This window comes from Wyeomyia smithii, chromosome 2 (assembly GCF_029784165.1).
Source record: "Wyeomyia smithii strain HCP4-BCI-WySm-NY-G18 chromosome 2, ASM2978416v1, whole genome shotgun sequence".
In the NCBI taxonomy this organism is placed as follows: Eukaryota; Metazoa; Arthropoda; class Insecta; order Diptera; family Culicidae; genus Wyeomyia; species Wyeomyia smithii.
In genome coordinates, this window is record NC_073695.1 from 184,590,469 (window position 1) to 184,604,383 (window position 13,915).

Consider the following 13,915-nt stretch of genomic DNA (forward strand, 5'->3'; position numbering starts at 1 on the left):
AGCGCTTTTATTTTCTGTCAAATTCGGCCAATTTTCACTGCTGTCGAATTGTGAACTTCTGAAATTCGCTTCGCTCGAATTGTAAATTGCAAGCTGGCGAAATACCTGCGTGTTCCACAACCAGGTTTCACGGCTAGTTTCACTCGCGAAAATTCGCGCTTTTTCACTTGTCAAATTTTTCACTTCGCTTGGCACTGTAATCCATGCTTAACCGGGCCATTGACATCCCTACACTGAAAATAAAACGCACGCTAATCCCTAATGCTCTTTACATATGAATGTCAATAAACGAACCTAATCACTTTGTTATGTCGACCAATATCGATTTTTATTGGAATCCAAGGTATTTTAACGTGTTTTGGCATTTGACGTATGTAAGCATTGAAATTTGAGTGTAAAATGATTGATTTTTGTATGCATGACATGGCAAACCGAAGTGTAAGACACTTGATTTCGTACTGTGAACTGAAACGCAAGTGTATTCCACGTAGATATGAAATGTTTCATCTGTTAGCACAGAAGTAAGTGGAATCCACTTGGCAGTAACGTGTTGATTTTTTACAGTGTATACCGAGTAACAGTGACTGACAATAATCTCATGTCCTGTGCTCAATCCCATTTGTGCCCGCTGCTCATGACAGCAGTTCCAGAAAAAATGTCCCAGTTTTAATGTTTTTTTTTTTCAATTGTCATGTTTGATTTGGTTGAAAATTTCCATTTTCATTCTGTGTTGTTGGTTTAATTTTTTGAAACACAACTCATTTTTGAGAATTTTTTTCCTGATTTCTCCATCATCGAACAGATCTCAATGTTCAGGTAATCTTTTTTACTTCCTTTACATTACTTTAACGGCGACAGACCGATTATCGATCCAATGCCGAATCCAGAATACGTCGCCATGTCACTCGGTTTCGGGCTGCTATCGTCTCGCGGGCATCCTCATCGACAGCACACATCCAACGAGTGCGGGGCCTACCTCGGAGTCGATGGCCTCTATCGGGATTTCTGCTGAATATAGTCTTCGCTGGTCATTCTTCCGGCATTCTAGCTACATGCCCAGCCCACTGCAACCTGCCGTGTTCTATCCGCTTAACTATATCCGCCAATTTTTACACCTGGTACATTTCATGATTCATGCGTCTGCGTCCGCCAAGGATTGAACGCAAAATCCTACGCCCAAAAACACCAAGAGCTCGTCGATCGACCTCTTTAAACGTCCATGCTTCATGGCCGTAGAGCGCCACGGGTAGAATTAGTGTTTTGTAGAGTGCAAGTTTAGTACGGGTTTGCAGGCTACGGGACCTCAGCTGGTTACGTAATTCGTAGAAAGCCCTGTTTGCAGCTGCTATCCACCTTTTTGTCTCACGGTTAACCTCGTTGGCACATGTCACTAATGTATCCAGATAAATAAATTCGTCGACTACTTCAAAAGTTTCCCCACAGACTAACAGACAAAACTTTTTGAACAAATTTTCAATAATAATATCAGTACTTGACGTCAGTAACACTAGCACCATCTGCTGCCGTGTTCGCGCTGCGTTGTGTACTTCGGCACCAGCGCTAGCGTACGTGCATGTGTCAAATTGGGAACTACAAAGTATATATGAGATTACATGACAGCGCGATGACTATTATTAGATTGGAAATTTGAAATGATCGTTTTTTGTGGGGATGGAGCTAGGTTCCAGTGTTACGTCTGTTATTCTGTGGTTTCCTCATCTAAAACCACCTCAACACCAACATCTGTCGGACTACCACGCTCTCTACCAGCCACCATGTATTTCGTTTCGGCAGAGCCGGAAACTTTCTTTAACTTTATTTCAAAAAAAAGCCTCCAAAACATGGGGAGCAACATTGAAACTACTAGCACAGACTAGCAGACATCGGATGATACCACTACTTTACGATAGTAACACTAGTACCACAGAAAACAGACATTCATCTTATTTTCAGAGCATGTGTAAAACCTTGAAACCGTCATTTAACCGTAAGTGGTAATGCTTCCGCTATGTGGCGCTCGCGTTGATGATAAACCCAGGCACTGATATCGATGAAATATCGATACGGCAATATTTATGCAGTGCAACTGGGGCACCGCAAGTCAGATGTCGTTACTGTATTAACGCATTTAGATTAGAATCTTTACATACGATTTTCAATTTTTTTTATATGAACATGAATAACCGAAGGAATGTGCTATGAGCTATAACATCGAGTACAACATAGAAACGTCAAATCTAATGTTTTTGATCTTTTCTGTTTTCTTGCTTGTATTTGCTGTAGATACAGAAATCTCGTCGTTCCTTTTATTTTTGAACGGAAAGCTCATACATGAATTAAGAAGAGTTTTTCACTTAGATTACATCATTTTTTTTTGGATAATAACCCATTGTGTCCACCTAAGAAACGCAAGGGCTAAGCCCCAACTGAAACAGCAAATAATGAAAACAATCAGACCGACATTGACGTTTTTGTATCAGGTTTGACGTTTTCGTATCAGGTTTGACGTTTTCAGATGTTCGATACGACGTAACACTGAAACCTAGCTCCATCGCCACAAAAAAACGATCATTTCAAATTTCTAATCGAATAACAGTCCGTGGCGCTGTCATGCATTATCATCAAGGGGACCCTATCAAGGGGAGCCCTATCTAAACTCTACACGTTTGACAGTAGCCAACATATCGGGCCTTTATTTAAAAATAAATAGGCGCCCAGCAAAACTTACCTATACTTTTCACTTTAGTCGGGAAGACTCTTCACTCATTTAACATAGAAAGAGATAGTATGTTGCCATTCCCCTGATTATCATACATATTTTGTGGTTCGTCATTTGACACATGCAGTAACGCTAGAGCCGATGTCGAAATACATGAGTGTTACTAACGTAAGTACTGGAATCATTCAAACGATGATTTTATTGGAAATTTGTCCGAAGTGTTATGTCTGTTAGTCTGTGGAACTAGGTTTATTGTTACGTCTGTTAGTCTGATTATCATGATTATCGTGACAATTTTCAAGTCGAATCGCTACAAATCGACTCTAATGCTCGGGATCTTTTGTTACCATATTTGCCTCAAACAAAATGGGCACACTTCCAACACTGCTTATCTAGGAACTGAATAGTTTTATCACAGACTAACAGACGTAACACTGGAACCTAGCTCCATTGCCGCAAAAAAAACGTTCATTTCAAATTTTCAATCGAATAACAATCATCGCGCGAAAACGTCGTCATGGCGCTGTCATGCAATCTCATACATATTTTGTAGTTCCCCATTTGACACATGCAGTAATGCTAGCGCTGATGTCGAAATACATGACGCAGCGCGAAACCAGACCGATGTCATGGCAACAGTTTCCTGAAGCCGCCGCCGATGATGATGGCGCTACTGTTGGAAATATGGTCATAAGCTCCGTTCATTGTGCCGCTGTGTTACTGTACGGATTTTTTTGCGTGCCTTTAACTATATTGAATGTAGGGCTATCCGGAACGTGTTGAAACATGTTTGAACGTGACCATTTATGTCATGCACAAAATCCATGAAACGTTCAAAACAAAACAATCGTTTTTCGCTTTCTGCATTTCTTCACACCACTTGCAGCAACAGTGAATCTCGCATGAACGGTGCTCAATCGGCTGTTTCGCAAGCACTGACAGCCTTTTGACGGGTAATCGAGCCAGAGAAAATCGGCTTCAAGCGAAATGTATGGGGATGTTACTAACGTAAAGTACTGTTATTGCCCCTTGCATGACTATTTAGACTTCTGTGCTAAAACAAGACGTGACAGCTGGTCACCGTTACATTCAACCAATTTGAACCGGCTGCTGATTGGCTGAATTCGATAACGCAATCGTCACGTAGTAAATACAACGAAGTTATTTTTCACTGTAAAGCAGTGATGCTGGAGAGTCATAATTTAGCTATTATATTTGTTCATAAATAATGATGCAAAAGTATGCAAGGTACATGATAATACCAAGTAATGTATTTCACTGTTATAACTTTGAAAATGCATTGATTGATCGTTTATTACTATTTCGGTTGAAGTCCAAGAAACTTAGAAAGAAAAAATTTGGGTACCAAGAAACTTAGGAAGAAAAAATTTGATAATAGAAGTATGCTTTATTGAACATAAAATAATAAATAAGAATTGAGTATTATTCGCCTATATATTGAAATTTTAATTTGTTTTATTTTCATTGACCTGCAGAAGTTGTTAAAAATAATCATTCTGGCATCAACGGTATGGAACGTTCAAAAAAATTTCGACGGGGATGACGGCCGTTACGAAAAGAAAAATAAGAAGCCAGCTGTCGCGTCTTGTCTTAGATCAGGGATACCAAATGTGCAGATTTGTCTGCAAAACGCAGATTTTTGGAGTCCGTGTGCAGATTTTTATTGATTTGCAGATATTTGCAGTTTTTCCACGGTTTGTGCAGATTTTTGTCAGAGTCTCCTTATATTTGCGCAGATTTTCTTAAAATGTGTGCAGTTTTTTACAGACTTTTGCCTGCGCGAGCGATTTTTTTTGAGATTTTTTTCAGATTTCGAGCACATTTTTCCGGTTTGTCGAGCAGTTGCAGACATTTTTCAAAACCATCTGGCATCTCTGGTGATAATCATTCATTGCCCAATTTCTTATTTCGCTCTATCAATTTGAAACCTCAGTAGCTCAGTGGCAGTTTTTTTTGGGTTCATTGTTTGTTTTATTTTTCATTTGCAACATTAAGTATGTATTTTTGGGCAGCTTTAGTTGAAAATTAGGTTGAATATTAAAACAAAACTAAGTGTTACATGATTGATTGGGTGATACTGAGTATCGATACTTTCTCGATTGTCATTGTATCGATACCACCTCACGGTTTCAAGTATACTTTATTAATATATATATATATATATATATATAGGTATCAAGCACTTACCATTGCTTGAGTGATTTCTTATTAACCTACCGAGGTAGCAGCCATGATAGAGATTTTTTTCGTCTATATAATAAAATGTTTCTGTCAAGCGTTTCGATATCGCTAGTATCGATACTTATCACCCACACTGCGAAATCGTGGGCGAGATTCGACTTTGATAATCGTGTATTTCGAGGTAGTCCAATTTGGTGTAAAAGTCGCAATATCATCCAAACGATTATTTGATTTGAATATGGTTTATTTGACAACTTTAAGTTTAACTGAGCCAAGTACACTTTTTATTAATTCTAGATTAGCGGGAAATGGAGGGAGACACTGTTGGTAAATTTCCAGTATCGGTGCGCTAATAAACTTTTCGCCCATCTATAACCACATACTCTTTACTAGTGAACAAAGAAGGTCCCGTGTCGACCTGTCATATTTTTTTCTCTTTCTTTTGTACAACAATACGAATAAAACACGTTTTCACAGCAAAGTATATTTTTCACGTTTTCTAACGCGGATCACAATTCCCTGCGATTATATTTCTCTGCATTGGCCAGGGATTGGCCGACAGGTTTTGGTCCCAGTATCAGACCGTGAGAATTGTAGCGTTTTTGTCGCGAAATTCGGAAAAGTTTTTTCGGTCGACGGCGTTAGGTGTTTTGTTCGGTTCGTGCGTGTTGTGTGGTGGCAAAATGGCGGACCTAGGAAAGTTTTCGTTAGTTAAACTTAACAACACGAACTACGCTACATGGAAATTTCAAATGCAAATGTTTCTTGTGCGAGAGGACCTTTGGCATGTCGTTGCACAACCAAAACCGGAACCGAAGACATCAGTATGGCAAAAAGCTGATAGAAAAGCTCGCGCTACGATCGGCTTGTGTCTTGAGCAGACTCAGTACACCATAATAAAAGATTGTGCTAGTGCTTTTGCGGTATGGAATGCTTTGAAAGCATACCATGAGAAGTCGTCGACAACTTCACAGTTGTCACTATTGAACCGGCTGTGTGACACCAAGCTTCCGGAGGGCGGTGACGTCAAAAAACACTTGCTTGAGATGGACTCAGTGTTTGAGCGGCTTCAGAATTGCGGACTGAATCTGGATGAAAAATTAAAAATTGCGATGATGCGCAGTATGCCCGATTCGTACCATAGTTTTGCATCGGCGTTAGAGGCACGACCCGATGAAGAAATAAAGTTGGAATTTGTCCGGTCAAAGCTGATGGATCAGTATCAGAAGCGATTGCAAAGAGAAGGGAAACTAGTTGTTGGCGAACAGGTACTGAAAACGCAAAAGGTAAACAGAGACATTGTTTACTTCTTTTGCAAGAAGCCCGGTCATTTCAAGAAGAATTGTCGGAAGTGGCAAGCGGCAAAAGATAAGCAACCGGTACCAGGGGCTTCTGGAAACAACGCAGGCAGCTCGGGTCGGAGCAATAATCAGCCAGTGAAAGCGAAACAGGCTAACTCGAACACGGAAGCCGTGAGTTTTTTCGCGCAGGAGGAGACTCATGTTATTCGTTCGGCAGTGAAGCAAAATCATTTCTGGACGGTGGATAGTGGTGCTTCGTGCCACATGACTAGCTGCGACAGTTTTTTCGAAACCCTGGACGATTCGTCGAGTGTGCAGGTTATGTTGGCGAACGGGAAGTGTACTAAATCCGGTGGGCATGGCGCTGGTACCGTGTCAGGTTTCAATGGTTCGGGAAAGCAGGTGAATATCCGTCTCGATAATGTCCTGTACGTACCGGAACTCGATAGTGGACTCCTGTCGGTGAGTAAAATTGCCGATAAAGGCTTTAATGTTATATTTAAGCAAAATTGCGTTGAGATCCATGATGAGTCTGACAAGATTGTCGCTGTGGGTGAACGTAATGGTGGATTATATGTGTTGAAAAATTCGGAGCATGTTGCAGTAGCTGCAGGTGGTAGTCACACTATGCATTGCCAGCATACGTCGCATAGACGATTCGGTCATCGGGATCCAACGATTATAGACCGAATACAGAAGGAAAACTCAGCTACAGGTATGAAATTAGTGAACTGCGATATGAAAGTCGTGTGTGAACATTGCTTGGAACGGAAGATGGTGCGCTTGCCGTTCCCACAGCAAGCAGAACTAGAGCGAGTCAACCACTAGAGCTCATTCATACAGACCTCTGCGGGCCAATGAGTAACGTTACACCTGGGGGAAACAAGTATTTTATGGTGCTCATAGATGATTTCAGTCGCTATCTTGTTTTGTATTTGTTGAAAGATAAAGCGGAAGCAAAGGAATGTATTAAAAGCTTTGTCAGGTTTGTTGAAAATAAATTCCAGCAGAAACCACGAATAATTCGTTCTGATCGTGGTGCAGAATTTGTTAACAAGGAGCTACAACAATTTTATCGCGAAGAGGGTATTCAAATGCAGCTGACTGCTGGCTATTCCCCGCAGCAGAATGGCGTCGCTGAACGTCGGAATAGATACTTGCAGGAAATGGCAGTATGTATGCTGCTGGATGCAGGACTGGGAAAGCAGTACTGGGGTGAAGCAATTGCGGCGGCAGCTTACATTCAAAATCGCTTGCCTTCGCGGGTTGTACAGAAAACGCCAATGGAGTTATGGTGTGGAGAGAAGCCTAACTTGAGTGAGCTAAAGGTTTTCGGGTGTGAGGCGTACGTTTATGTGCCTAATGTTAAACGTAGCAAGTTGCAGAGCAGAGCCGAAAAGTTGACCTTCGTAGGGTATGCTTGTGGATCGAAAGCGTACAGATTTCTCAACAAGCGTACGGGAAAAATTACCATAAGTCGTTATGCGAGGTTTCTCGAGCTCGGCGTGAAGGTGCAGGAGGAGCCAAGCAATAGCTCAAGGCAGAAAGCTGAAGTGAGTGATGGAGATTCAATAAAGAATCGGGAAATTGGTGATGTGCAATGTGGAGAAAATGGCGATAATCATGATTTAGTGAGTGACTCTTCCTCGGACATGAATTCGTCAGATGAAGAATACCATGATATTGATGACACATATAACGAGGCTGGTAGTGCTAGTGATGAATTGCAAGGGAGAAGATCACAACGGGCGAATGCCGGAGCTATACCGAAACGGTTTGATGATTACGTGGTAGGTGTTGCGAAAATTCAGGAGTGTGAACCAAAGAATTTTAAGGATGCAATGAAAAGCGTGAATAAAGAAGAGTGGGTAAAGGCAATGAACGAAAAATACCAGTCGTTAATATCGAATGGCACGTGGACTCTCGTTCCATTACCACCCGGTCGTCACGAGATTGGATCGAAGTGGGTATATAAAGAAAAGAAGGATCCAACGGGGCAAACAATTCGTTTTAAGGCACGCATGGTTGCTCAAGGTTATGCGCAACGATTTGGTGAAGACTTCAGTGAAGTGCATGCACCGGTAGCACTGCAACAGACATTCAGGGTATTGTTAACTGTTGCAGGACACCAAGGCCTTAGAGTGCGGCATGTTGACGTTAAAAACGCGTACTTGAACGGAGTGTTGCAAGAAGAAATTTTCATGCGTCAACCTCCGGGTTATTCGGTAACGGGCAAAGAAGAACTAGTGTGCAAATTGAACAGAAGCCTCTACGGACTCAAGCAAGCCGCAAGAGTCTGGAACTCAACCGTTAAGGAAGTGTTGGTCGGCCTAGGGTTTTCGTCAATCGGAGTCAGACGCTTGTTTGTTTACCAAGCAACTAGCTGATGGCGTGTGGATCTATCTATTAATTTACGTGGACGACATGATTGTTGTTTGTAAGGATGAAGACCAAATTAAGCGACTGGAGAGGCAACTACAACAGAGTTTTGACATTTCATCTCTCGGTGAGGTGAGCCATTTTCTTGGCATCGAAGTGACAAAAGATTCGGATGGGTTCTACGCAATCAATCAACAGTGTTTTATACGAGAGATTGCGGATCGGTTTGGGCTTATCGGTGCGAAAACATCTAGATATCCGCTAGACCCCGGATATTTCAGACAGCAAGAAGGAGAAGCACTGGCAGATAACGTTCAGTATCATAGTCTGGTTGGTGCGCTGTTGTACGTAGCGACTAACTCAAGACCAGACATAGCAGCATCCGTGTCAATCCTCAGCAGAAAAACTAAACAACCAATGCAGCGAGACTGGGTGGAACTAAAGCGAGTAGTACGTTATTTAATGGCTACGCAGGATTGCCAGCTGAAATTTAACAGTGATGCAACGAAGAACTTGGAACTGATCGGGTACAGTGATGCGGATTGGGCTGGAGACACAACCGATAGGAAGTCCACCAGCGGCTTTGTGTATCAGATTGGTAAAGCAAGCGTAAGTTGGGCAAGCCGCAAACAGGGATGTGTAACAACATCTACCATGGAAGCTGAGTATGTAGCTCTCTCGGAAGCTGCACAGGAAGCGGTTTGGATGCGAAGACTATTATTGGAGTTGGGACACAAACAACAATCTCCTACAGTGGTCAATGAAGACAATCGTAGCTGTATCGATTTTGTGTCGCTTGAGAGGCAGAATAAAAGAAGTGAGCATATCGATACGAAATACCATCATGCCAAGAGCCTAGTTTCTAGTAAGACGATTCAACTGTGCTATTGTTCGACGGAAAATATGGTGGCTGATATTTTTACCAAGCCACTAGGATCAGTGAAGATGCAGCATTTCAGGCAAATGCTTGGGCTACGTCAGAAGAGAGAAGAAAAGTAATCAGCGAGGAGAAGTGTTGGTAAATTTCCAGTATCGGTGCGCTGATGAACTTTTCGCCCATCTATAACCACATACTCTTTACTAGTGAACAAAGAAGGTCCCGTGTCGACCTGTCATATTTTTCTCTCTTTCTTTTGTACAACAATACGAATAATACACGTTTTCACAGCAAAGTATATTTTTAACGTTTTCTAACGCGGATTACAATTCCCTGCGATTATATTTCTCTGCATTGGCCAGGGATTGGCCGACAGACACTTTTTTTTATTTCTCGCGGCCAACTACGAGCCAGTGGGGATTAAAGGTGAGAGGAGGGGAGATACAATTCTTGCTTAAAACTAATTAAGATATACGATCTTTTTGTGTTTCGACTGGTGTTCTTTTTTGTTTTTCAAACATAGATGTAGGCTCTTCGTGTTCGTGTCTCCAGCGTCGTATACGAGTATTCTGACAAATAGACAAAAGAATATTAAATTTTAATGTCAGTCTTTTTCAAATAACAGTACAGTTGTGTCATGTACTGAAGATCACCGCTTCCAAGAATGTCGATGATTTTATTGAAAATTTGTTCGAAGTGTTATGTCTGTTAGTCTGTGGTTTAATCTTGAAAAAAACTATATAACCAGAAAACGGTCATACCACATACATAAGACATACGTAACACTGGCATTTTTTCTGGTACACGTTGCCCCATTGTACTCCGTACCCCGTCTTGTCCAACTACTCGACAAATAATGAACGAAATAATTTTCTTTTTTCGGCTTTATCGAGCCTCAATGAAAATCCCATAAGTGACTGTCAGGAAGTTCTTCACATAATCAATGCAGCATTTTTCGAGTGGGAACGAGACAAATGCAGGGCTGCGCAGGTACACTTCCTTCATGAACTACTCAAACAGTGATTTTATTCAGAGGGTGGTATCCTCAGTTCATTTAGAACCAACCTGGGAGGGAGAAACGAATACTACACTCAAAACAGAGAACACGCACATGCGTCGTTTTTTGATAGCGTGGCCCTATCTTCTTGCTGTAACGCATGCATGACTCAAACGAAGTTTTAAGTAATATGAGGAATACAGGATTTGCAACTTTGTCTGTAAAACACAAATTGTTCGAGTCTGTGTTTTTTCAATTTGCCATTGTATAAAAGATCCTTCGGAATTTTGAGTTTATATATATTTGCGCACGTAGATTTTCTAAAAATGTGTGCAAGAGCATAACCTTTGAGGTAGATTCTTCGGAGTTTTGTGCAGTTGCAAAAATTTTACAATCCCGCCTTTCACTATTTTGTGAAACGAGAATCAACCTTCGACCGTGATGAAGTGTGTTCGAAATTGTAACCAAAGCCTTAAATCCAGAAAAGCGCAAGATTAATAATCGAAGTACGCTAACAAGATTATTGCTGAAAGCTTATGAAATTTATTATTTTACGTGAAAATAAACCAAAATATTTTGAAAAATGACAATAAATACAAAAATCGTTTGCGATGAATATTTCTTACCTTTCAGTTATAACAATGCTCATAACAAAAAAATGCCTTTTTCCCTTGGTTCAAATTGACAGTCAATGACAGCTCATTCTGGTTCATTTTGACACTCACAAAGCTTCGTATCCGTTTCTTCCAGGTACCTTTTTTGGAAGTTCCAACCTTTTTTGGAAGCATGTAGTTCATTTTGTACCAACCTTTTTTGGAAGATTTCTTCCTGAGTGTTACGTATGTCTTATGTATGTGGTCATACAGCAATTAGATTGTTTAGCTATATCAGTTTTTATATCATCTGAAAGATCTGCATTTTCTAAGTAAAACGTGATTTAAAAAAAATCTATCATTGTCCTTCGCTTAGAGCGGGGGCCTAGTGTGGTTGGTAACGTCTCCGCCAACCACGCTCGACGCCTGGGTTCGAATCCCACCGCCGACATAGGTGTCGATGGTTGTGAGGTAGCGTGATCCACTCACAACCAACCCAAACTGGTCTAGATTCAATCCTAGCCGACACCGGGAGATTTTCTGAGGCGAAAAACCTCTGGGATCACGCCTTCCATCGCATGAGGAATAAAAGCCGTTGGCGCCGGTCCGTTAATAAACGGGTCGTGAGTTAGGGTCCTGGGTGTGGAGTCGCCTCCCTGGGCGTCGGTGATTGGCCACAACAGTGGCGGAACTAGACCGACGGAAAATAAGCGAGAAAAAAAAATTGTCCTTCGCTTTTCAAATCACGATTCAAAACTGCTCGAAATCCCTACAATGACAGTTCGCCCATATACCAACTGTCATTGTAGCGATTTAGAGCGAATTTTTATTCTTCATTTAAAAATCGAAGGATAATGATATAAAGTTTTGAAAAATCACGTATTGCTCACAAAATTACACTCTTTCAAATGATATATAGAAATAGGAAATCCGTGAGCCGCTAAACCACAGAGAACAGACATTCATGTTCATATAAAGAAATTTGAAAATCGTGCGTAAAAATTTGAATCAAAATACGTTAATACACTAACGACATCTGTCTTGTGGTGCCCCAGTTGCACTGTAAATATTGCTGTATCGATATTTTATCGATATCAGTGTTTGGTTTGTAAGTGACAAAAGCGCCACATAGCGGGAGCATTACCACTTAGAGCAAGCCCACCAGTGGCTAAATTGAAGTTTCTAAAGCTAGTTTAGCAACTCCCACCATAACGCGGCAACCGCACCGGGCGTTGCTATGTTGGTTTGGGAAATAGCAATCCCCACCTCGGGTAGTAGAGAGTTATTAAATTTGGCAACGCGATAGCAACGAGCCGAATCGTTGCTATTTGATGAAATGTCAAACTGTTGTTTTTTTTGTGCTCGATAGTGAATTTTCGTAATAATATTACGAAGATGACGAGTGTTTTGAATGCGGACTCAATTGGTCGGCCTCGGAAGACGAAGTGTTTTGCCGCGCTTGTTAAACACGTCGTAGGACGCAAGTGTCGGCGTGAACCACTACTCAATTTTATTTCCGATTGAGCTGAAATTTCGCACAGGGTGTTTTTTCGGGCAGGCTAACATTTTGTATAGATTTTTCATTGAGATGACCATTTTGGTTGGCATTTTGGTCTGTAACCTAAACGATGCGGAAAGCTTAAATCCTCACAAGATTGGCCAATGTTGTTAAATAAACCTGGAGGGTTTAAGCAAATCTGCTCGGGAGTATTACTAACTATTTTCCCGTTTCGTTCGGTCGTTGTATAAAAATCCATTTTTCTCCTTTACCGCTGTTTCAATCTTCAAAAACAACCTAAGATGCGTTCGAAAGCGGCGTAGGAAATGGTCATCGGTATAGACCGTTGTTAAAACGCTGGATGGCACCTTCCTCCGCGTGGCGTTTTTTTTTTGGGTATTTACTAGGCTGAAAGTCGCCCCGAATCTTTCCAAAAACCATTTTCTTAATCGCGTATAAGGAAATTTGTTTTGCGAAATCACTTTCTTCATCACTAGAATCAATCAAATAATCGAAAACAATTTACGCGTTCTATCTTTAAGTTCTTTTTGGCGGCAAATTTTCAAATAATAATAGCAAACTGTGGGAACCGAGACAGCATGAAATACAGAATACAACTAATGACAGTTCGCCAACTTTCAGTAGAATAGTCCTTTAAGCCAACGTTGCGCAACGTGCCCAGTTTTACGGAATTACTTTAAATAAACATATAAGGATGAAAAAATTTATGTACGCACAAGTAAAAAAATCTGCAAAAGAATTATGCTATCGATAGCTTGGGAGAACGGAAACAAAGTTAAAACGAAGTTATGTGCAATGGAGGGAACTTTTTATGAAGTAGAAAGAACGTAGATCATTCCGGAAACGATTGACTGACGGATAAGTTGGTTATTATTTGATCCGCAAAAAAATATTCGAAATACATCACAAACAAACATTTTGCCAACGCTGGCTAGTGACGGTCTTCAGAAATTGGCAACTGCTGGTGTGAAAAAGAAATAGTGGAATTGGTAATCCCCATTAGCAACGACCGGTGCGAAAATCGGTTGCTATCCAAAATAGCAACTGCCAGCGTTGTGAAAATAACAACTCAAATGGCAACTCACCGGTGCGCTTGCTCTCAGTGGTAAATGACGGTTGCAAGTTTTTACACATCTTTTGAAAAGAAGGTGAACGTCTGTTCTCTGTGGCTAAACAACCCATTTCTATTATGTGAATCTTTTCCTGCCATCTATATATCGATGTGTGATGCTCGTGAATAGTTGGAAACTGCATTATCGACTTCCAAATTTTCACTTTCACTTCCATCACTGGCGTACAAGTTTGTCAAGCTGTCAAAGCAAGTATGT